At 41.0% G+C, this 25,940-nt stretch overlaps 1 long non-coding RNA gene across 1 annotated transcript in view; it reads right to left on the bottom strand.

The window, feature by feature from the left end:
• The window catches only part of LOC122238339, a 49,575-nt gene that overhangs the window by 4,891 nt on the left and 18,744 nt on the right, over positions 1-25,940 (bottom strand). The window contains exon 2 of the long non-coding RNA XR_006217247.1: positions 1,845-2,091. This is a non-coding gene — a long non-coding RNA (uncharacterized LOC122238339). The remainder of the gene's footprint in view (positions 1-1,844; positions 2,092-25,940) is intronic.

Genomic DNA, 25,940 nt, shown 5'->3' with positions numbered 1-25,940 from the left:
GCAAGCTCAGCAAATGTAATAACTATATATTTTTAGTTATTAATTACGTTTTAGTTAGCTTATAAAAATTTGTACAGGTGAGAAGCCTGGACCAGAAATTCAAAAGTTTTTTTGTTATTTTCCAAGGGCCCATTTGGAAAATCCAATTTTCCTCATCTTTCCTGCTCATTAATTCAAATTAGTCTTTGATAAAGCATTACCCCCATTCTCAAAGAAGAAAACCTCCAGGAGCATGTGCTCTTTCCCCCCACCTACAGGCCAAAAAGTGAAACAACTCATGATCTTTGCAAGATATTTTTTCTCCCCAGAACTCTTAGACCTCTTGAACTGTACTAAATTCTCTTATTTTCTTCCAATACAGGAATGCCTGTAACACTTTGTACTCCTGGTCATTTCTTATTACATTCTATCTTCTACTACAGTTACTTGTGAGCAAGTCCTATACCCCCTTTTAGGCTCTGGCTATCTTACGGGGCAGGTCTGATTGTCACCCATTTATCTTTCATAGCACTCACTCCGTGTTTTTACACAGAGAAGAATGAATGAAGAAACAAATGACCACGGAGGCAAACATATCAACTTGGGGCCAGATTGTCATTCATCCCCCTCGGGTCTTGGTTATACAAGCAAAGACGGCAACCGTAAGAAAATGCTCCCTGGCAGCACGGGGTAGAGAGGGGTGGTGGAAAGTATGGCGGGAGTATGGGACAAATGTGACCTTCGGGATCAGAGTCTGGCTTTTCCAAACCCTAGTCAGGAAATCATTGGCTAAGTGGCATTTTCTCTTAGCCTTGTTCTCTCTTTCTCTAAAGATAACAATACCTACCTCACAAAGATGTGTGAGTATCAAGCGGCATAGCAGAAGGGAAAGTGCCTTGCTCTCGTAATCAATCAGTAATAACCACCATGATTGTTCCTGGGGAGGGCGCTTGCCCGTGGAAAGACGGGAGATTGAGACTCCAGGTCTGATTCCTTCACGGGCTGAGTACGTCATTCACCCTCTCTGAGATTCCCTTTTCTCATTAGTCAAATCGAAAAGTTGTATGTATAATCTGTGAGGTCTCTCCCGGCTCTGAGACTTAGAAAATACATATTTGACATATGAACTCATTATCATGCTATATCTGAGTTAAGGAACTCCATAATTCCCTTTTTTAAGAAAAATAGCAGCATCGTTGACAAGTTTATAGTAACTACAACTTCTAAGTTTTGTTTCCCCATGAGAAAAATAAGGATCTGACTTAAAAACAAACTTACGCATTCAGAAAACAGTACTTAATTGTCTTTATATATGACACCACCATCCATTAAGCATATTTTTGCTTCAAAATGAATGGATGAGTAATGCCTTAGTGGGTGTTTGCCAAAAGTTCCATGAATAATAATACATATTCACTACTAGGTTTGATGCTCTATAGACAGCCAGCTTAGCCTTTTTTTTTCTCCCCAAATTGGATTTGAGTCACTTACATGATTCATACCTTGAAAAAACAGGTTGAACCTGAAATTGCCCCAGCAGGAAATGATCTAAGTAAGGAGCACAGTACAAATGGAAGGGAGATGTCCCCCTCCAGAAAAAAAAGAAAAGAAGATAGTTCTTCTTATCACTTGCTAGTTCCCAAGATGAAATGAGAAAATGCCAGCAAGTAGCTTTATTCTCATCTCTCTGATTACATTAGTAGAAACAGTAAAATCGGATGTCCAGAGTAACTAAATCCCCAGGATCCACGGGGCACATTTTTTTAGGCATGGCTGGCCTCCCCACTCCACCCTCAGATGAGTCATTCAACAGGAGATAAGCCCAGGGGGATGAGTTGACATTCTGTGGGCAAAAAGGCACATACCAGGATTCGGGGAGATCCAGACCACGTCTTGACCCACAAAGAAACACTGATGTCAGACAGGGTGATACCAAGGGCAACAGCTAAGAGAACCATTGGATGAAGGTCAAGGTGATACGGGGCGAGCAGGCCTGCTGGCATCCTTCACAAGGAGGAGCACAATGTATGGGCGATATCGAGGAGGGAGGCCTGACATAAGGAGTCGATGGGTTTGCTTGTTGCAGAAAGTTTGCCAAGTTGAAGAAATATCCTGAAAGGTAAGAGGATGGTTTCAGTTCCCTGCTTCCAATATCCTCCCTGCAGCCCAAACTTCCAGTAACATCTGGCAGCTACTTTGGCTATTTTCCTGTGGATGATGGCATAGCCCCTGTTTGTCCAGAAGCCTATAAATACAATTATTCTAGGGAGGTAGACAAGACACTCTGGGAGAGAACACTGTTAAATAGGAGTGGGTTGGTCTCAGCCTTCGTCAAGTGCAAAGAAGTAGCCTAGTACTCACCCTATGATGTGGGCCAGATACGCTCCTATCCTGGATCCCATACTTTAGAGCGTCCACTCTTGCTCTTCTCTAGACATGCCCTCCCTTCACAGCCAAAGGGATATACCAAACGGGCACCCGTGACCTCTCATCTAGATAACACTCCAGGTACCCAAGATCCCGGAATTCCCTTAGGACCCTGAGCCCCCTTCCAGGGCCTGTACTGGCCTCTTCTCTGGGTCTGGCCCAAGGGTGGATAGCAGAGCTGGAAACCCCACTCCTAGCCCTGCAGGTGGCCATGGCAGCTACTGGGGAGGTGGCGGAGGGTGGACAGAGCTTGTAAGTGCAAGGCGAGGGTGTCCACATGTGCCATGTTCCACAAAGCCCTGCCGTCCGGGATGGAGCTGCTGGTGGGAAGAGAAGAGGGGTGGCCTGGGAGATGGCCTGGCCCAGGAGTTGTGGGCATACAATACTAAGTGGTCCAAGAATTCTACATTTGACCTTGCCTTCTGATCATGAAAGTACACTTGTCGATACAGAAGGATAGAACATACTTTGTTTAGCAAGTTGTTAGCCTGGCTTATCACTTCCAGCCCTATGGCATGTGCGCCTCTATTTGTATTCTTTTCTGGGCCCTGCAAATGTTGGAAGTGGAGTGAGTACAACATGTATTTCAATCCAAGGTAGATTACTTATTGCTTTTATGATAACAAGAGCAGTATGACTTTGGTCACTGGTGGAGGGTTGTTTTTTTGGTGTGTGTGTGTGTGGTTTTTTTTGATACATATCAATTTTTCAGTCTGTCAAAGAGATTGCTGTGTTCTATATCCTAGAGTAATTTTTAGCCTCATGTCAATAAATCTTGACAACACCAGAATTTGGGGCTATAGTTTTTAGTGCAAAGGAACATTCAGGTGTCAGGTTGGATTATGGTTTCAAGAAGTTACTCCAGTGACGGCTGCTCATTTTATTTAAATCTCTAAACATTTTTTTCCTAAGAGTCTTTATAAAAGGAACTCATGAAATCTGAGTGTCTAGCAAATTAATTAAGTTTCTGTATTTTGATTTATTTTAGAGAGAGCCCTATCAAAATATTTAAACATCTTTAATTTAAAAAAATGTTTAGTAGATCTACGTTGGGCTGTCAGGCTCACTTGCCTTGCTGCCTTGAGAATCATAAAAATACCAAATAGACGCTGAAGTCTTGTCAAATGCATCCTGACACAGTACAGAATTCTGGTTTATAGTCTGTTTCTAACACTGTTTAAGGTGCTTAGTTGCCAGGAAACCTTGTTATCACAGGATCCTGCCTGTGCTCCCATCCTAACAGCAATCTTGGGCAAAGGCATCCTTGTCAAACGCCAGCAACCATGAATACAGATGTTTCAAAAGTCTTTGTAAAAAGGGGGTAGAATATATTTGACTTTTCTTAGCTGCATCATCATATTATTTGGGCTTTGTGCATTCCGTTAATGATTTGAAACACATATTAAATTCCATCATCTTATTGGTTTGATCATACCAAGTATGATGGTAAAAGAACATCCTAAAAAGAACACAAGTTCACTCACTACCCAGAGGAGATCCTTGAAGGACAATTCCTTTCCAGTAACAAACATCCACAGCCCAATCCAAAGTCTTCAGACGGAGGGGACAGATCCCCGCTCGCTTGTCCCCTTCCAGAGGAGTGCATGTACCCTAGGTAAATCGTTCCATTCAGGCTGTTCTTCCTTGACCTCAGGTGCCACGTTGCTTTTATTCTCTCTGCAGTCTCCCTTGGCTGCTAATTGCCTTGCCTCACCAGTGTCATGGCGAGCTGGCGCTTACTTCCTGACTGATGGAACACAGTCACAACTGTCACAGCTGGCACAATAGACGCTCCCCTGACAACGACATTTCTCACCCTGACCCTGCCGGCCATCACTGATTCCACCACCACTGCCTCTGTTTGTTCTCTCACCATATTAGTTATGTGGAGAAGCTGGGAAAAGCAGGAATATCTGGGCTGTAGACTCCCTGTTGCCCGGTGCAGATCCTTGACATGACTCTTCCTCTGGAGCAGGAGTCAAGGCAGCTATCTATCTACCCTTCTACACAGATGGGCTGGACGCGTCCATTCACTTTCTCTGATCAGCAAGCTACATATTATCCTCTCCTTCAATATGGGTTGGTATTTTTTTTAGCATCTTCAAGTCCCTTACCATGAGACTTGTCTGTATCTCCTTATTTCTTGTCCACAAGGGCAAGGGACTTGCCCACCCATGAGGGTGGGGATCATCTCTTTCTTGCCAACTATTATGTTTCTAGCACCTGTTCCTGCCACATCATAAATACCCTATAAATGTTCCTTAAACCAAACTGAACCTGAAAGGCTTAAAGCAAAAACTGTGCAGGTACCTTTCAACACTACGGTGTCTGCCTACTGACCGTCTTCCCCAGGCTTCCGCCATCTTCCCAGCCCAACCGCCCCAAGTTATGATCAAAGAAAACCTCTTATCACCCAGGTCTTCAGGCTCAGCCTGCCAGGGCATATGAAGCTTGTTCTGGGAGGCTGGGTTGTATTTTAGTCTTCGTGCCTGAGATTTTAAAACAGCTACTCTCAGGGTGTGACTAGGAGAGGAAAGGAAAGCATGTTCTGTTTGGATTCCCAAGGGACAGGCACACCCTCCCTGCTGGGGAAGCCAGCCTTCCCATTGTAAGGGTTTCAGCCTTTAAACTACGGCCCCACTGCATCTACTCATCTGATTTGGTTGGCCGGTAAAAACAGAACCAGGAGAGACAGGGTTACTACAGAAATGGTATAGAAGAAGAAGACACAGGAGAAGTATGCTTCCACGCTCGTTCTTAACTCTTATTCCAATGAAGACATAATTAACTATGCTATAACTTTATTATCCTCTAACAGAGGATAATTCTAACTTTCCTTCTGACATTTGGCACTAATAGGTAATACTACTCAGAAAAATTCTTATCTGGGCATAAGATACGACTCTACCCACCAAGGCAAGCCCAGCCATCCCGCCACTCTAAGGAGATATAGACAGGTCCTTGTTTGGGGCCACAACTGCCATTGGCCAAATCATCATGACTGTTTATAAATTAGCCTCTTTGACAAAGAGCCTTTGTGGGTCAGGCTGCCCCCTCCTAACAACCTCAGGCTCAGCCTTGCCTATGGGGCTTAGAAGCCAACAAGTTGCACCATTTAAAAGATTTCGTAAGAGGGTACTTCAAGTTTTTCTTTTGCGATTCAACTTGATGTACTATAGTTCACAAGAAGGAAACTAATGATATTTCCTCACTGACAATTCATTTCGATATAATTCAGCATTGTGATGAAGCCAGAGAAAATGGATGAGATTCTACTGAAATAGATGGAAAGACAGGGACCCTCAGGTTGTAGTTCAACCAATACTTCCAGAGTATATGGCTGGCCTGATGCTAGGTGGTAAGAATATAAAATCACACAGATCGTAAGAAGACATGCACCCTGGTCTCCAGTGGCTAATAGTTCAATGTGGGGGAAAGGCTCAAGGAAGCCGGCAAGTACAGCAAGTTTATCTGGCAAATGTTCTGACAGAGCTACATTTGGGTAGAGAGGAATAGTCGCAGCACAAAAAAAGACATCCAATCAGATGGGGAGGTGGTGTCAGGAAATACTTCCAACATAAAAAACAAATTTTTTTTAAAGGGGGGGCACCTGGGTGGCTCAGTCGGTTAAGCATCCGACTTCGGCTCGGGTCATGATCTCGCGGTTGGTGGGTTCGAGCCCCACGTCGGCCTCTGTGCTGACGGCTCAGAGCCTGGAGCCTGCTTCGGATTCTGTGTCTCCCTCTCTCTCTCTCTGCCCCTCCCCTGCTCGTGCTCGCTCAGTCTCTCTCTCTCTCTCTCTCTCAAAAATGAATAAACATTAAAACAATATTAAAAAAGGGAATACTTCTAAGATTCATGCTTAAACTGAATCTTGAAGGCCAAGTATGATATGGAGAAAGTGAGGGAGGAAGGAGAGAGCAAGGGCATTCTGGGGAGAGGCCCCTGTACATGCAAAGGCACAGAGGTACAGATGCTCGGATATGTCTTCAGAACTGCAAATATGGCTAGAGAAATGGGCAGGTTGGGGGATGGTGGAAGGTGGGGCTAAGGACATGTCTGAAACTGGACCATGAAGGACAAGTAGATTAAGCTCAGTTTAGAGGATCACAGATTGGATTAAGCTCCCCATTGTACTATAGACGCCAAAGAGGACAGAGAACATATCCTCCTTGTATACTTATGTTTCCTCAGTGCCTGGTACATGGTAGACTCAACACATGTGTGTTGAATAATTAGATTAATTAATTAAATAAATCCTATCACTGGGAAGGGAATATATTTTTATCAATGACAAGAATAACTTGTTTATAGTAGCATATAGTTACTGATGAATGAAGACAAATGATTTAAAATAGAAAAGAGGGGAGCCTGGGTGGCTCAGTCAGTTAAGTGTTCGACTTCGGCTCAGGTCATGATCTCACGGTTCATGGGTTCGAGCCCCACGTCGGGCTCTGTGCTGACAGCTCGGAACCTGGAGCCTGCTTCAGATTCTGTGTCTCCCTCTCTTTCTGCTCCTTCCCTGCTCACGCTTTGTCTCTGTCTCTCAATAATAAATAAGCGTTAAAAAAAATATTTTTAAGTAAATAAAATACAAAGAGACATTAAAGATAAACAATTTTTTTCTTTTCTAAAAGATGAACAAAATTGACCAACCTTTAGCCAGACACACCAAGAAAAAAAAGAGAGAGAATGCAAATAAATAAAATGAGAAATGAACGAGGGGACATTACAACTGATACCACAGAAACACAAAGGATAAGAGACTACCATAAAACAATTATACGCCAAAAAAATTGCATGACCTAAAAGAAATGGATAAATTCTTAGAAATATACAATCTTTCAAGACTGAACGATGAAAAAACAGAAAATCTGAAGAGGCAATAACTAGTAAGGACATTGAATCAGTAATACAAAAGACGCCCAACAAACAAAAGTCTAGGACCACTGGTAAATTCTACCAAACATTTAAGGAGGATGAAAACCAACTCTTCTCAAACTCTTTCCAAAAACTGAGGAAGACAGAACACTTCAGAATTCATTTTACAAGGCCAGCATTATGACCTTAGCTGGCCAGTCAGGAAATGTTTCTTGCCACCAGCTCCAATGAGTCTGTCACCTGGGTCCTCTCCATCCCCCAAAGAAAGATGAGGTCATCTGCATGATAAGACACCTTGCTTTTGGCCTAGCAAACAGCCTTCTCTGGAACAATCCTTTTCTTGTACTGATAACCTTCTTGCGCCTGTGGCCTGTCTGTAAGAACCTTCCATTGTGTACAACTCCTTGGGGTCCCTCTCTACTTGCTAGATGGGGCGCTGCCCGATTCAGGAATCATTTAATAAAGCCCATTAGATCATCAAACTTACTTGTTTGAATTTTGTTATTTAACTGATTTAGTGGCAGTGACAGCATTGGAAGCAAACTTCCAAGCAGCACTGGGGACAATGAGAAACACGAAAATGGTACCTGCACACTCTCTGAGTGCCCTGTCTTTCTCACACTTTCTGGGGACTAGGCTTAAGCTCCTCTCGGTCTGAATTCTCCTTTTTGGCATTTGAGCTCCCAATCTCATTGGCTTTCCTTTACAGAGTGGGTCAGCTTAAGCCTCAGTAAAGTCCCATGGGAATTGGTGGTGGTGCATGTAGGGCCTACTTGGGTCAGGATGCAGTGCTGCTAATATATTAAGGTGCATAACTGTTTGTCTTGTTTTTGTTTCTTTGTTTTTTAAAATTTTTGTAGCATTTATTTTCGAGAGAGAGAGAGACCGAGCATGAGCGGGGGAGAGACAGAGAGAGAGAGGGAGACACAGAATCCGAAGCAGGCTCCAGGCTCTGTGCTGTCAGCACAGAACTGGATTGGGGCTCAAACCCATGAGCCATGAAATCATGACCTGAGCTGAAGTCGGACGCTTAACTGACAGAGCCACCCAGGCGCCCCATCATTTCTTTGTGTTTTTAAAGTAGGCTTCACGCCCAGTGCAGAGCCCAATGCGGGGCTTGAACTCACGACCCTGAGATCAAGACGTGAGCTGAGATCAAGAGTTGGACATCCAACCGACTGAGCCACCCAGGCGACCCTGTGTGTCTTGTTTTGTGTAAATAACAGGCTATTGCTAGCAGGATCTCGGAAGCCAAAAAGCACAAAATCCGTAGGCACAGATCAAGCATTTAAAGGCTGTTATGGTGCTCCCCACCTCAAGAAGATTCCTGTGATAGGGTAAATTGGTCACATACCAGGTTAGATTCATACTCCTTCACCTGCCAAACTCAAGAAAACGTCTTTACAGGGTACACTGTAATATGTGCACATCCCCAAGCACGAGGCATAGCCCTTTTAGGTTATTCGTTGAGCTTGGAGAAACCCAAAGCCTTAGCTAATGGGATCTTTAAGTTCTAAACAGTCAGCACACGGCTTTCCAGCACACCTACTTATTTTATGTCTAAGAACCAAAATCCCTGAAGTTAAATACCTTTAGCGATAGAAAAGAAATTATTAAAAATAACCTAGAATTACAGTGGCCATTATAGGGAATGTTCCAATTAGACAAGATTGTTCATTTAAGAAGCGCATTTGAAAGCGAAGGCTCTTAAATTTTTTTTTTTTTTCAACGTTTTTTATTTTATTTTTTGGGACAGAGAGAGACAGAGCATGAACGGGGGAGGGGCAGAGAGAGAGGAAGACACAGAATCGGAAACAGGCTCCAGGCTCCGAGCCATCAGCCCAGAGCCTGACGCGGGGCTCGAACTCACGGACCGTGAGATCGTGACCTGGCTGAAGTCGGACGCTTAACCGACTGCGCCACCCAGGCGCCCCTGAAAGCGAAGGCTCTTAAATAAACAGAATGAGATGCCTACTTTCATTGGTATGCAGAAACTCCCCAAAAGCTTCCAGATTCCAAAATAGTCTCATTGAAAGATTCATAACAAAAGGCTAATGAAAGAATTAAAACATAAGAGGTACCTAGGACAAAAGGCTCTAAGACTGCTGGGTCCCAACTCCCCTCCATCCTTCTTGCCTGAGTACTCGGCGTACTTTCTGTCTGAAATGCCTTTCCACTTGGAAGAGACAACTGACCTTTTAAAATAAAATCACCTGAGGTTACAGGTGACCCTCCTCAGATAGCTTTCCCTCCCTAGTCAAAAACTAACTAAGGGCCATAGTTAATTCCTTTAACCTAAGGAGAATCCTCAAAAGTTTCTTTAAAGATAGATTATTGCCTGAGCCCAAATGAGAAAGATAAATAAAAATTCACGTTATTGCTGGGGCATCTGGGTGGCTCAGTTGGTTAAGCGTCTGGCTCTTGATTCAGCTCAAGTCATGATCTCAGAGTTCATGGGATCAAGCCCAGTATAAGGCTCTGCACTGTCAGCCTGGAGCCTGCTTGGGATTCTCTCTCTCCCTTGCTCTCTGCCCCTCCCCCACTCACTCACTCTCTCAGAATAAACTTTAAAAAAATTCACATTATTCCTTCCTTTCCAAATCAAGACCCATTGGTTATTGATCTTTTTCTCTTGGGAATAGCTGTTTCTTCATTGCTCATCTTGTTTTACATTCTGAGAACATGGCTTGGCTTTGTGCCTGCCTCGGTTCTTTCTTTGGCTCTCTTTGGGAGTGGTTCTAGATCTTATAAAAATAGTATCTTTTACACCCTCTTTGAGGATGCCTCTTGGGTCCATGAGGTTGTTATATACTGCCAGAAATCTTTACTGTTTGTCCCAGCTAAAACCTAACAAGATATTTTTAAAAGATTTCAAAACTCCGTAATCAAAAATCTGGCCAAATTAAAAGCTGACATTCAGAGCCTGATAAAAAAAATTTTAGGCCTCTTCCCCCAAACTAAGTGTACCCAGAAAAAAAGAAGACTTTCTCATTGGAAGATGGATATATGAGTCATTTGATATGTTTCAGGCAACGGCCCAATTTTTTGAGAAACTAAAAACAGCCATCCATGTTTTACAAATCTAGTCTTTACAGGACCAGAGGTGTAGTTACAAACATAAGTCAAAGACCAATCCTCTTTACCAATTCCAAAACCTCCCTTACTTATCTCAAAAAGCTTATAAACATTGTAAAAATTCTGTCCTTAAGAGAACAAAAGTCCTTCTAGAAAGTGCTTGCTTGGGGTGCCTGGGTGGCTCAGTCGGTTGAGTGTCTGACTTCGGCTCAGGTCATGATCTCGCGGTCCGTGAGTTGGAGCCCTGCGTCGGGCTCCGTGCTGACAGCTCAGAGCCTGGAGCCTGTTTCAGATTCTGTGTCTCCCTCTCTCTGACCCTCCCCTGTTCATGCTCTGTCTCTCTCTGTCTCAAAAATAAATAAATGTTAAAAAAAAAAATTTTTTTAGAAAGTGCTTGCTTTTCCTCCTCCCTACCCCCATGCCTTTATAATGTAAATATACATACAGTGTTTTGCCAGCGTTTGGTCATCTACAGGAATTCTTTATCTAGCCCATCTTTTTAAAATTCAAATTCCCGGGAGGTAAATCTTATCAAGTAAAAAAAGGGGGGAAAGGCTTTTTAAAACTTGACCTGCCAAGAAAAAATACAAATCTTAAGTGTTTTCTGCACATTTTTTTAAAAGCATTAGCCATCTAGATCAATAACCTTAACTTATTCCATCCACCAGAAAAACAAACTCAGATTTGGCATTCATAACTAGTAAATTCTGTACCTATTTCATGGCAGTAATTTTAAAATAGAAGCACAGAAGTAAAATAGAAGTATTTTTAAAATAAGGGACATCTGGCTGGCGCAGTTGGTAAAGCACGCAACTCTTGATCTCGTTGTTGTAAGTTCAAGTCCCACGTTGGGCACAGAGACTACTTTAAAAATAAAATCTTTTAGTAGACAAACACATAAAATAGAAGCTATAAATTCTGCACCTATCTGTATGTGTGTCTATGTGTGTAAATGTGTTTTCACCTCTGGATGGTATTGCTAAAATTAATTTATAAAAGCATTCTATTTAGTTGGTTTCATGGCAAATGCTTGTAAGGATTGGGCATTCTAAAACTCAAAAAGATACAAACTAACCCAAATGCTTGTCAAATTCATGTGATCTGGAAAAATATTTGATACAAAAGCTAGCTTGAGATTGACGGTTTAATCAAAATGTTGGTGGGGGGAGAATCTCATCTGTTCTTCAAGACTCTTCTAGCTGAACTTAAAATCACATTGACATGAGACAGATCTACAGGAGAAAATAAAAATTAATAGTGTATGTCCAGGAAATCCACACAGACATGGATATTCTGAAAACAGGCAACAAGGCTTATACGAGATAAAGAGAGGATTAGGGGGTCCAAGGATACAAAGGGGAGAAAGACCACTAGCAAGAAGGTGAAAGGAGGTGTTTGGAAAACAAAGGTGCCATATTATACAGATAAGTTTCTTAGGTAAAGAAGAATCTTTGTTAATAGCTCTCTACCTAGGAAAGCAGGTAGTTGAAGAAGAGGTAAGAACTCCTTCTGAACTTACAGGTTTTGACTGCTTCTAACTCAAAGTGATCTTTATGCCAAAGTGGTTCATCTTGGGGCTGCCTGCCCTTGGCCCCTACACAAATAAATATGCCTTTAGAGTTATGGACACTAAATATAAAGCTTTCATTCTACGTGAGTTTACTAGCCAAATAAGTTTCTGTTATCTCTTATAAGATTTATCAACAAAAAATAATAGCTTAGAATGATGACTTTGTTTCATGTTTAATAAAGTTTTCCTAAGTAACCTACCAATAGTTGTCAAAAACAAGTACATTAAAAAACAAAGTTTTAGGTAAATTTTCCAAATTGTGTAGAGGCCAAGGGTAGACCACTTCAAGATGGGCCACTTTGGCATGAACAATACTTTGAGTTAAAAGCAGTCAAAACCCAGCAGATTCAGGAAGAGTTCTTTATCTCCACCATCAACTGCCTGCCTGTACCAGAAAAAGAGCTATTAACAGAGACTCTTCTTTAAGAAACTTACCTGCATAGCAGCGCAATGTTTGTTTTCCAAATTCTTTTCACCTTCCTCCTCATGGTCCTTCCCTGTGTATCCTCAGACTCCTACTCCTCTCTCTGGCCCAAGATGTCCTATTAGCCTCATGTTGCCTGACTTTAATGTTTCATATCTATGTAGAGTCTCCACATGCAGGAAACTAAATTTTTCTCCTGTAAATCTGTCTCATGTCAATTTGATTCTGAGTACAGCTAGAAGGACCTTAAACGGAAGGTACAATTTCTTCCTCCCCAACACTAGTTTTCCCAAATCTTTTTGGTAACTTAAAATCTTATTAGTTTTGCTAAGTTAAATAATGAGTTGAGTTAAATTCATTAAATATCGAAATCATTTCCAAATAAGACAGAATACTAGAAGACTAATTACTAAATATAGGTTGATCTACTTTTGGCTTCTTATTACAAAGAAACTAAAACTATTGGGATATGCTAATGTTACATTAAAATAAATTAAAAAGACATATGCTTCTAAATATTTTTAAATGCATTCTTAAATTTGCAATTTTAAAACATGTTGATATAACAGACTGTTCCCAATTGCTTAGTTTTCCCTAGAAATCAAGATTACTAAGGGTTAAAAATTCCAATTAATATGTAATCAAAACTACTAAAAGTAGTAAGAGAAATATCTCCATATGCCAGGAAAATGAGAAATGATAGATGTAGAATAATAGTAATAACAATTTTGCCTTCAAATAAAGCTGGCTTAAAGTGAAAACAGGGCACCTGGGTGGTTCAGCCAGTTGAGCGTCCAACTCTTGATTTCAGTGTGGGTTATGAGCCCAAGGTCATGAGCCCGAGGTCACCTGGTTTCTCACCATTAAGTATGATGCTAGCTAGGGGAACCTGGATGGCTCAGTCAGTTAAGCGTCCGACTTTGGCTCAGGTCATGATCTCACAGTTCATGGGATGAAGCCCCCGCATCGGGCTTTGTGCTGACAGCATGGAGCCTGCTTGAGAATCTCTCTCTCTCTCTCTCTCTCTCTCTCTCTATCTCTATCTCTATCTCTCTCTCTATCTCTCCCTCTGCCCTTCTCACTTGTTCATGCCCTCTCTTAAAAAAAAAAAAAGTGAAAACAGAGGACAAAATCAGAATATAGAAAAAAAATTTGAGATTTATAAAAAATGTTTTAAATTTTAATGTTTGGTCGAGCTGGCTAAAATTACAGTAAGTTTTAATATCCAAATGAAGCTGGTGCAAATGTTAGCTAGGGTGTACTCAAATCAGAGGGCTGAAAATTATGAGCAGAAGGGAGGAGGAGGAAGAGACAGAGGCAGGGAAAGAATGTGCTTTCTTTGCAAAACCAGCATTTCCCATCAAGGAGATGCCCAGTGAGGCTGGTTCATCGGATAGTGCCTCGCTAGGTGTGTCTTGCCTGGCAGCCCCTTAGGTGAGCCCGTGTGACTCAGTTTGGGGCTGAGGACCCGTGCAGAAACCCCCCTGAGTCGTCCTGAAGTTACTTTAGCTCGGTATAATACTAAGTTCTGCTCCTTTGGGCTGGGCTTTCTGCCATTGTTTGAACAGGTGATGTACGCACTGGCATGTTGACACGTAGGCATGTCCAATTGAGCTGAAGTGCCCAAGTAATAGAATATGTGTCACTTCCTAAATATAGATGCGAGCCCCCACCCCTGATACACCGAATAAAAGCTGCGAGGGCTAACTTTGTGGGACAACAGTGCTTTGAGAGCCATCTCCCGTCTTCTTACTTGTAATAAGTAATAAAAAGTTCTTTGCTTCCAACATTTCCTTGGGTTGTGTTCAATTTAAAGCACCCTAAGCAGCCAATTCCTTGAGTTCAGTCGACAAAAGTCAAATTTGGTCTTCTCTTTGTTAAAAGGACAAAGTTTTCTTGGACGTTTGGTCTGCTTTTAATAAGGTTATATAAGTTTCTTTACCTTTTAAATATTAATTTTTATAATGATCTATGATCCTATTTAGATAAGTGATTTAAAACCTTTTTTGATATTTTTGACAAACTTCCCAAAATCAAATCCTAACAACAACAACAACAACAACAACAACAAAATGTCTTTTGAATCTGAAATATTCCAAAAGATTTGTTAAACTAGTTAGGCTTATTTGATGTGTAAATTACATTGAAAATATTATCAAAGAAATAATATTAAGCCTTTTAAATGTTTTTTTTTAATTTTTAAAAATGTTTATTTATTTTGAGAAAGAGAGAGAGAGAGCATACACATGAGCAGGGGAGGAGCAGAGAGAGAGGGAGAGAGAGAATCCCAAGCAGACTCTAGACTATCAGTGGGGGAGCCTGCTGTGAGATCGTGACCTGAGCCGAAATCAAGAGTCAGACACTTAACCGACTGAGCCACCTAGGTGCCCTTCTATTAAACCTTTTTCAGATTATATTTGTAAAATCGTGGTACATATACATAAAGTCTATTCCACTTCTACAAAAAACTGGCTTCTCATTAGCAGACTTTTGTTATCCTAAAACCACTGTGACATGGCAACAGTCCGTTTCGGGGAAAAAAATAATATAGACAAATATTGGTTGTAAATTCAATAAACAGAGCCGTGAGAAGCCCAAGATCATCACTTGGTTCTTCTTGGCTCCCTGACAAACCTCATTTATTGGTTTTTGCATTCCTTCCCTCACCAGAGTACACTTAAGACGACTCCAATTACGAATAGACATTGGTGTAGAGACGTCTACGAAATTTTAACACCTGCATCTGAACTTAATTAAACTGCCATTTAGTATGAGTTGTTAATATGTTCCTGTTATTGTACATGCATTTTCTGGATGGGTTAAAGCCTTTCCTTGTCATTAGGTAGGTTGATGTCCTCATAGAAAAAAAAAAGAAGAAAGAAAGAAAGAAAGAAAGAAAGAAAGAAAGAAAGAAAGAAAGAAAAGAAAAAAGAAAAGAAAGTTAGAAAATATTGTTTCCCAGTTGGGGTGTACTTTCTACCATCTCCAGTGATCAAGGCAGCACACCCACTCCACTGGATAAATCATGTGAGTCTTAACAAAAACCTTGCAAAACTCTTGTAATTCTACCGGTATACAACCTTCTGCTGATCCGTTATTGTCCCCTGCTAGCATGATGAGCTACTATAGGTCTCTAAAGTTTTATGCTCAAGGTTGTCACCAACAGGTTAAGAAGTCTTCCCGGATTCTAATTCAAAAGAATCTGTTGGTCACAGTCTAGAGCCTGCTGACTGGTATTCTAAAATATCATCAGAGATGGCATTAAAAGGGAGCTTACCATGTGCTCCTGACCACTGACACTGGCTGCAGAACTAAAAGATGCTGGAAGCTTCCAAATTTAACTGACAAGGGAGAGAAGTGACTGACATGGAGGTAGCCTGCTTCTGTCAAGATGCCAGATCAAGACTTTATCCTTTAACCATAAAATCCTTTCTCCTTCTTTTCCTTTTCTTTACTCTGACATTTGCCTAGAAGGATGGCTTCCTCATCTCCTAGGCCACTGCTAAGCAGAGGTAACCTCTTTTATTTCAGGCTAGGAAAAATTCTAATTGTGTCTCTTAACTTTTCACAAGCAAAATAATACATCTCATTGGTCCCTCCCCTAAATTCCCATTGTGGAGTTAAAAGGGACACTTCTTTGGGCAGGTCCCTGTTTCCCTGGTTAGGGATAAATATAAATGAAGCTCTGATCAGTTAATTCTTAAAATCATTACAAACTAAAGCAATGGCAGCCCAATGAAAGTCCTTAGACTCTCTGGCCAAAGTTGTTCTTGGTAATAGAATATCTCTTGATTATCTGGGTTTTTTTTAATTTTTTAATGCTTATTTATTTTTGAGAGAGAGACAGAGTGCAAGTAGGAGAGGGGCAGGGAGAGAGGGAGAGACAGAATCCAAAGCAGGGTCCAGGCTCTGAGCCATCAGCACAGAGCCCAATGCAAGGCTCACACCCACAAACCACGAGATCATGACCTGAGCCGAAGTCAGACACTTAACCAACTGAGCCACCCGGGCGCCCCATGATTATCTTTTAACTGAGCAAGGAGGTGTCTGTTCTGTGCCTGACACCACGTGCTATGCCTAGATTAATGCTTCTGGGGAAGTTAAAATTCAATTACATAAGAACAAGCCGCTTGGTTTTAAAAAGTGACTCCTTCCAGGGGGCATTTCTTTGACTTATCTGATTTTGAAAGGTTTAAGTCTTGGGGACCATGGCTCGAAAGTGCACTCCAAAAAAAATAAATAAATAAATAAAAAATAAAGTGCATTCCAAATATTTGAAGTTATCCTGCTTAAAGTAATCATAATAATCTCCCTGGTGCATTGTATTCTCTCAAAAGCTTTAAATGCAGTTTTGCAGTCACTGACCCCCAAGCAAGTGATCTCCCTAAGACTGGAACATCAAAAGAATGAAAAAATAATAATGATAGTAATAATAATAACCAACTTAAAGAATGTGAGCCAGAAGCCATGACTTATGAATATCACAGAAGCTAAGTAAAAACCTATAGATACCACAGAAAGGAGCAACAAACCTGAACTAGAGTGGTATCTGAGAGTGGTCTTAATGCTTTAAAATTTGATCACATCTCTCAGTTAAGGTGAGAGTCTGATCAAAAGGAGGGAATTGTTAAGAAAGAAAGAAAGAAAGAAAGAAAGAAAGAAAGAAAGAAAGAAAGAAAGAAAAGAAAGAAAGCAAGCTGTGGACCAAATTGGTGTCACTTAGACTGAGTCCCAAATGTGGACTTAACACCCAATGTAACTACAGTATCAACCGCCCCCACTCCCCCCCAAGAAATGTGTCCTTAACTGGTCAGGCAGGAAACTTGTCTTTCCATCAGCACCCATGAGTCTGTCACCTGGGTCCTCTCCATCCCCCAAAGAAAGATGAAGTCATCTGCATGATAAGACACCTTGCTTTCCCCTAGCAATTAGCTTTCTCTGGAACAATCCTTTTCTTGTCCCCACCCCCTGTCTATAAGAACCTTCCATTGTGTACAACACCTTGGGGTCCCTCTCTACTTGCTAGATGGGGTGCCACTTGATTCATGAATCGTTTAATAAAGCCAATTAGATCTTCAAATTTACTTGTTCGAATTTTGTTCTTTAGCAGCAATTAGTCAAGAAAAGAAATAAAAGGCATCAGAATTGGAAAGAAGGAAGTAAAACTGTCTCTATTTGTAGATGACAAAATATTTTATATAGAAAACCCTGAAGACTCTGTCAAAAAACTATTAGGACTAATAAATGAATTCAGTAAAGTTGCAGGGAACAAAATCAACATACAAAAATCAGTTGCATTTCTATACGCTAACAATGAACTATCAGAAAGAGAAGTTAAGGAAAAAAACCCATTTACAATTGCATCAAAAAGAATAAAATACTTAGGAATATATTTAGTCAAAGAGGTGAAAGATCTGTACACTGAAAACTCTAAGACATTGATGAAAGAAATTAAAGAAGAGGCAAATAAACGGAAAGATATTCCATGCTAATGGATTAGAAGGACGAATAGTGTTAAAATGTGCATACTACTCAAAGCGATGGACAGACTTGATGCAATCCCTATCAAAATTCCAATGGCATTTTTCACAGAAATAGAGCAAACACTGTTAAAGTTTGCATGGAGCCACAAAAGGCCCTGAATAGCCAAAGCAACCTTGAGGAAGACAAGCAAAGCTGGAGACATCATCCTTCCTGACTTCAAACTATATTACAAAACTATAATAATCACAGTAGTATGGCATTATATGACTTCACTCGTGTCGAATCTAAAAAATGAATAAACAAACAAAAAGCTGAATCAGACCTGTGAATATAAAGAAAATTGATGGTAGCCAGAAGGAAAGGGAGCAGGGGTATGGGCAAAATGGGTGAAGGGGAGGGGGAGATACAGGCTTCCGGAAATGGAATGAATAATCGCTAGAATGAAATGGCACAGCAGAGGGAATCTAGTCAGTGATGTTGTAATAGCCGTATGTCGATACATGGTAGCTACACGTGTGGGGAGCACAGCATGATGTATAAACTTGCTGCATGTTTATATGCTGTACATGGGAAACTGATAACATTGTGAGCCAAAAAAAATTAGAAAATAAAACAGAAATAAGAGGATTAACAGAGACACCTGGGTGGCTCAGCTGATTGAGCATCTGACTTCGGCTCAGGTCATGACCTCATGGTTGGTGGGTTCGAGCCCCACGTTGGGATGACAGTGCAGAGCCTGCTTAGGGTTCTCTGTCTCCCTTTCTCTCTCCCCCCTCCCCTGCTCACGCTTGCCTTCCCCCCTCAAAAATAAATATACATTTTTAAAAATTTTTTAGAGAAAAAAGGAATAACAATACATTTCTATGAGATTTCAAAAAAAAAACCAGTGTGGTATTGGCATAAAATAGACACATAAATCAATAGGATAGAATCAGGAGCCCAGGAAAAAAAAATCTACATACATATGGTCAATTAATCTATGACAAAGGAGACAGGAATATTCAATGGTGAAAGGACAGTCTCTCCCACAAATGGTGTTGGGAAAACTGGGCAGCTACATGCGAAAGAATGAAACCGGACCACTTAAACCATACACAAAAATTAACTCAGAATAAAGATTTAACCACAAGAGGTGAAATCAAAACTCTTAGAAAAAAGCATAGGCAATAAGCTCCCTGACATAGGTTTTGGTGATGATTGTTTTGGATTTGAGACCAAAAGCAAAGTCAACAAAAGCAAAAACAAAACAAACAAACAAACAAACAAACAAAACAAGTGGGACTACAGCAAACTAAAAAAAGTCTTCCTTCATAGCATCACATAACAATAGGCCCTCTTTAGGGATTACTCTGTTCTTGACTGATTTAACTGCCTTCAGCAACTAATTACAGACCCTAAATGCTGAGAGGTTTATCTGATTCATATATCTCTCATTTAAAAGTATATGAAGAATTACTTCAAAACTCGTGACTATAAATGCAACAAAAAGATTAGTTGAGAATAATGAAGCCATACCATGGAATTTATTAACTATAGACATATAGATAGATAGATAGATAGATAGATAGATAGATAGATAGAGTCAAATACATATAATCCCTTCCCAATTATAATTTGCTCCCACACAAAGTTTTAATGCATGGAGATTTATTTATTTATGAACACATTTCCAACAACTAAGATAATTTTATTTCCAGTGTTAAAATGTGTATTAAAAGTTGTGATTCCTTGGGCGCCCAGCTGGCTCAATCAGTGGAGCATGTGACTCTTGATCTCGGGGTTGTGAGTTTGAGCACCACACTAGGTGTAGAGATTACTTAAAAAAAAAAAATCTTAAAAAAAAATTATTCCCTCTATCAAGGAAGCTTACAAAGAGAGAATTAAAGGCAGAGAAAAGAAAAAGGAAATAAAATGAGTGACACCGAGCATAATACCTGGTATAGAGAAGAACAACAAACAGTGTTTGCTGAGTTGGACCAAGATTTGTTGGACATAAAGATTTGTGTGATGAAATGAAGAAAAACATTTATTAAGAAAGAAGAAAGAGAGAAAAAGAAAGAGAAAGAAAGAAGAGAAAGAAAGAAAGAAAGAAAGAAAGAAAGAAAGAAAGAAAGAAAGAAAGAAAGAAAAGGTTAAGGAAAAGTGAACACACTATTAGGCTTTAGAAATGTATTGTTAGGAGTGAGAACTCTGTGATGGGTAAAAGAGTGATGACAAATTGATTAACATGAAGCCAAGCCACCAAGGGCAAGAAGAGCCATTGTTTCAACATGGAGGGAGGCTGTTCAGAATTATGGACCCAACCAGGTCAAGTAAGCTAAGCAAAGGTCATACAGCTTTGCCCACTGTGGGCTTTCAAGTGAGGCTTTATCTCTGATAAAGGACTCTAAAGTAAGTTTATTTATTTGAGATAAGAGGTATTGGATCATAAAAGAAGGAAGTGAGGAAAACACTCAGATTTGGAAGCCTGGAAAGACCCAGGGAAGCCTCAGAGCCCCACTGAGCATCTTCTAGTGAGCAAGATAATGAACAGAAAACGACTTCACAGACCTTGTGGTCTATAAAGGGCATGGAAGATATTATGAAAGGTGCCCTTGTTTAGTGAGTGGTCTTTATGGTTTTATTATGTTAGTAATAGTGACAACTAAGCATTCACATTCCAAGCTTATGTTAAGGGTTTTACATATCAGTCATGTAATCCTGTCATCAAACCTATGGAGTTGGTCCTATTATTTTTTTCATTTTATAAACAAGGAACCTCATGCATAGAAAGATGGCTTGGCCAGTAAATGGTGGAGTAGCCATTTGAACCTAGTCGTCTGACTACACGTGCACACTCACACACTCCAGGGTGGGGTTCTCATGGTAAATGACCATCCCTCCTGAAAGGTTGTGTGACTGTCAGAGACTCGACGTAAGGGCTGTCTAATGGAAACAGATCAGTGGTCACGTCTGTGCTAAGCCACTATCTGGTACAGAAACTATTCACTCTCACCCAAACAAGAGAACATGATCCAAGCTGGGTCAACAGAGAGCCCACCTCCCAACTACAGTGACAGTCTAGGAGGTAGGAGTCAGAATCCAATCTGGACAGTCTGAGCTCTTTCCTAGGATCTTTCCAACTGAAATCCAGTGATGAAAGACATCTCTGGTTACCAATCTTTCAGGATGTGACTCTGGCACCTGCTGAAGGCCACTGTTCCTACTAAACAGAGAATGTCCATTGTCATCAGCAGAGAAGGAAGCTTAAGTGGAGAAGATCAGAGAGAGACAGAGAGAGAGAGAGGAAGAATGCACTGGGTTATTCAGATAGGTCACTCTGTTCAACCTTATTTGGGTTTGTTTTCTGTCACTTGTTGCTGAAGGTGTCCTACCTGAACACTCAGTCCTCATTATCCAACTCCATCCACCTCCGTCCGGGTTCTTGGTCAACCACTGAGGTGCTTCTGAACCCCACACAGACCACAGGCTATGCCAATCCACATCCTGTGCTGATTCTCATCTGTCTACACCACACTATCTGCATTCTGATCCCTGTATCGGAGAGGAGATTCCACTCACTTGTACCTGCTGTTCTCAAAGTTTGGCCTTTCCAGCACACATGTTTTATATTCATATGGCCCTATCTCTAGATATCCCCATTTGAATTGCCACCGCACAAGGCCAAGGAAATGGGGAAGGGCAGGACATGCTCCAAAACTTGGGTGCTTTTTTTTTCCAATGATGAAAAGCTTTAGTCCTTGTCTTTAAGCAGGAAATGAGTACCTTACAAGTAAAAGGTAGCACGGAAAATGTTTCCCTGGCAGTGTGTCCCTCTCTGATTGATAGTCTCTGATTGTCATAGCTGGGGTTAAAAACTGGCTACCTTCCTCAGAGTTTTGTTTTTTAACTCTTCTGTCTCCACCACTTGGGAGCCACAGTGTGAATAAATATTTCACCTACAACACACGGTTGATTAGCATATAAGCAGGTCTTCTTACCCTCAGTTTATGTGCTAGTAGACAACACTATCTCTCAATATATACCCAAAAATCAAGGTCTCGAAAGTATAAATTAGTGAGTCAAAGACAACAACCAAGAAAAGTTGAGGCTTAACTTACCAGTATTATTTCTCACTGTAGTTTTGAACTAAGAGCTAAATCTTAGATGTCAGCCAAGTTCCATCTCATTCGGTTTTGACTCTTTCTTGTATGGCTTTGAACACAGTGGCCTTCTCATAATGGAGACCATGTCTTTAGCTCAAGGTCCAGGGTTCTCCACAGGAACACAGCAAGCTCCCAGTCCTTCCCTCTCCTGGGGGCTCTGAGGACAAGCCTGCCCATCAGTCTGGAAAGTGATTCCATTTTCTGGGTGATCCAGGAGAAAACCTCTTCTAATAACTTAGTTAAGCTCTAAGTCAAGAAGTCTTTAGTGAGAGCCACCTTCAGGACCTTCAGGAAGGAAACTAATGCCAATGGCAACAGAGGAGGCCAATGTCATGATGGTTAGCTACATGAAAAGCTTTAAGTAAAATTGCACAATGGGAGAGATTTATCTACCCTCTTCTTTTCCTTATGGTCTCTTCTCCACTCCACCTATTTTATTCTAATATCACCAGTTATGGCACCCCTAGACCTGCCATTCATTCATTCCTACATGTTCATATTTATTCACTCAATAAGCACATATCTTGGGTACCCACTACGTACTAGGTGCTGTTCTAGGCAGTGATGATATAGCAGTGAATATAGGTCAGTTCCTGACCCTTACGGAGCTTAGATCCTGGCCTTCAGGGAGCTTATATACTAGTGGTGGTAGATGGGAAGACAAATACATAACAGATCAAATGTTGACTAGTGCTGTGGAGAAATATAACTAGGTTAAGAGCGACAGCGGGTAAGTCTGTGTGTGCTATTTTTAACTTTATTTTGACTTATTTATTACTTATATTCTTAAATTTCATTTTTGGTTAAAGGAGGTCCTACTGAAAATGGGATATTTGGGCAGAGATACAACAGAAGTGAGAGGGCAAGTCATGTGGATACGGGGTCCTGGGGTAGGAAGTCTTGGCCAGAGGAAATCACAGAAGCAAAGACTGTAAGGCAGGAGAGTGCTTGGAATATTGTGGAAACAGCAGGGAATCAGTGTGGCTGTGGTCCCACAGGTGGGGGGGAGAGATGGGAGAGGAGGAGCAGGTCAGATCCTGATGGCAGGGTGGGAGAGTTTCAGCTCTCTTTGTTTGAGATGGTAGTTGACCGAGGATTCTGAGCAGAAGAGTGACAGGAGGTGACATCCACTTTAGCAGAATCACCTGGTCTGTGGTGTTGAGGAGAGACAGAAGCGCCCAAAGACAGGAGCCAGGAGATCAGGGGGAGGTCACTACCTAATCCAGGCACAAGATGGAGATCATGTTGAAGATCTTGAGAAGTAGTCAGATTTTGGTTACATTTTGAAGGTAGAGCCCATGGGATGGGCTAATGGAGGAGAGAACCATGCATGCATTATTCTGGTGAGATAATAATTACTATGGAGGAGGTTTACAGCACACAGAAGAACCATGAGAGAATTTGTGCCTAGATCTTGCTAACGTATTAAGTTCTACACTGGAATAGAAACTCTACTTAACACTGTGACCTAAACTTCTAGGGAATGGCCTGGTATGTAAAAGGTGCTCAATAAATGTATATTGAATTGAATTCAGTTGAGGAAGTCAGGAAAGCTTCGGAGGAGAACGTTTTTAAACCGAGACTCAAAGAATAAAGGAGGTTTGTAGGTGACGCATGTGCCCTGGGCTAAATTTATTAAGAATCCTGACACCTCTCCCCTCTCCCAAATTAAAATCATCTCTCTCTGCGTAGTATAAATTTGGGGAAGGGGCAGAGGATTTAAATCACAGATCTCAAAAAAATTAAGCCCTTTTACATCAGTACGTATCCAAGAAAGCGTTAAGAGAAAATGGCAGAATGTATTTTTTACCTCGGGTTTAGGAAGAAGTCCATAGACAAAACCCAAAGTCATAACCATAAAGAAGAAAGTAATCTCTTGGGTATATGGAACAAAATGGCCAAAGGGAAAAGATATTTAGACTCTAACTGAAAAGGGATATATAAAGATGTCTAATAAATCAGTGAGAAAAAAATAACTACATATAAAACGAGCAAAGGATATTCCCTGTCACTACCCAAGAAGGAATTCCAAATGGTAAATAAATAGGGACAGATGCTCAGTTATTGGTCCTCAGGCAGATGCAAATTTATACAGCGCCATTTCCCACCCATCAGATAGGCAAACATTAGTTTGGTCGTACCAAGTTTTGGCAACAACACCCAACAGCAGAGACTCATTATTCGTTACTGATAGTATGCCACAGGAATTCTGGAACCCAGTTTGGCAAAATCTCTCATAAAGCTGAATAAGTCACCCCTGTGCTCCAGCACTCATATAACCTTAGAGAAATTCTACAAAGATTTGCACAAGGAGACACGACCCATAATGCTGGTAACAGTATTAAGAAAAAAATGAATCTGAAATGCCCGGAATATCCAATAGTTAAATGTGTAAATAAACTGTAGAGTTTCTATTTAAAGGAGGGTAGCCATCTAGATATTCTAAAAAGTCATCGCACTGAAAAACACTCAGTTACTGGGTCGATTACCAAAAATACTTTTTAAATGCACTGCTAAGTCGTGAAACCTAAAAGTAATCTCCAGCCCCCGCCCCCATCCCAGAAAATAAAATGCACAAGTTTCTGAAACTGGAGAAGTATGAGAATACAAAAGTTGGGACTTCCTTGGGGACAAACGCTAATTCCAGAAATGTAAAGGTTTGAGGATCAACAGCCAGCAGCCTCGGGCCCAGGATGCTAGGCCACGGTCTCTCAAAGGTAGCTTGAAGGGTTCTGAACCTGGGACCCTCCACACAAATAAATCTGGGACCTTGAGCAGTCCCTGCCCTCTGTGAAAATGCAGACCAGAAGAAACACTACTTATAGCAAGGAGAGTCGACAAGAAAATCTATCTCCTAAGGAAAAGGGGGAAAAAAAACAAAAACAAACAAAAAACCCTCCCATAAGTTTATCTACATGCAGATCTGGGCTTTTAATTTAAATATTTGTACAGATGCTAAATCACAAGTTGAAGAATGAAAGGAAATGGTCCCAGGTTATACTAGCACCCAAAATCAAACTAAACAAATGCAGATCCTCTTGGAAGGAAAACATCCTCCTACCAAGCCTCCCCAAATTCCCACAGATTAATTTCTGTCAAATATGAGTTCACAGTCAAAATGCATGAGGGAGGGAACCCCACAAACAAGAGTCAGTGGAAACAACAAACGAGGGGCGCCTGGGTGGCTCAGTCAGTTAAGCGTCCGAGTTCGGCTCAGGTCATGATCTTGCGGTTCTTGAGTTGGAACCCCGCGTCTGGCTCTGTGCTGACAGCTCGGAGCCTGGAGCCTGCTTCGGATTCTGTGTCTCCCTCTCTCTCTGCCCCTTCCCCGCTCATGCTCTGTCTCTCAAAAATGAATAAACATTAAAAAAAAATTTTAATAAAAAAAACAACAAAAAGTCTCGTAGAGTTCCCAACAGCTTCAGAGGTTAGAATTATGAGATATTGAATTTTCTGAGTAGAAAGTAACTAACTGTACACAATGTTTAAAGATGTAAAAGTTGAATTTTAAAATGTGGAAAGGGGGGTGCCTGGGTGGGTCAGTCAGTTGAGCGTCCAACTCTTTATCTCAGTGCAGGTGTTGATGTCAGGGTTGTGGGTTCAAGCCCTGTATTGAGCTCTGTGCTGGCCACAGAGCCTACGTAAAAAAAAAAAAAAAAAAAAAAAAAAAAAAAAATGTGGAAGGAGCAAATAGAATTAAACATGCCCAGGAAGATTTTAAAAAGAACCTAGCAGAGATTCTAGAAAAGATTAATCACTGAAAAGGGAAACTCAGTGGATACTTAAATAGCAGATAAAGTATAGTCAAAAGAGACGATTAACTGGTAAATAGAGCCGAAGCAACTGCCCATGATTTAGTACAGAGTAAAAAGAGTAAAAAGCAGTTGAGAAATGGGAAAGAAAGGTTAAGAGACATGTCTTTTAGAGTAAGAGAGCCTACGATATGTGCAACAAG

The sequence above is a fragment of the Panthera tigris genome, chromosome B2 (genome assembly GCF_018350195.1).
Source record: "Panthera tigris isolate Pti1 chromosome B2, P.tigris_Pti1_mat1.1, whole genome shotgun sequence".
NCBI classification, from domain to species: Eukaryota; Metazoa; Chordata; class Mammalia; order Carnivora; family Felidae; genus Panthera; species Panthera tigris.
The sequence above is the reverse complement of the archived record's forward strand: the minus strand, read 5'-3'. Positions and strand labels throughout refer to the sequence as shown.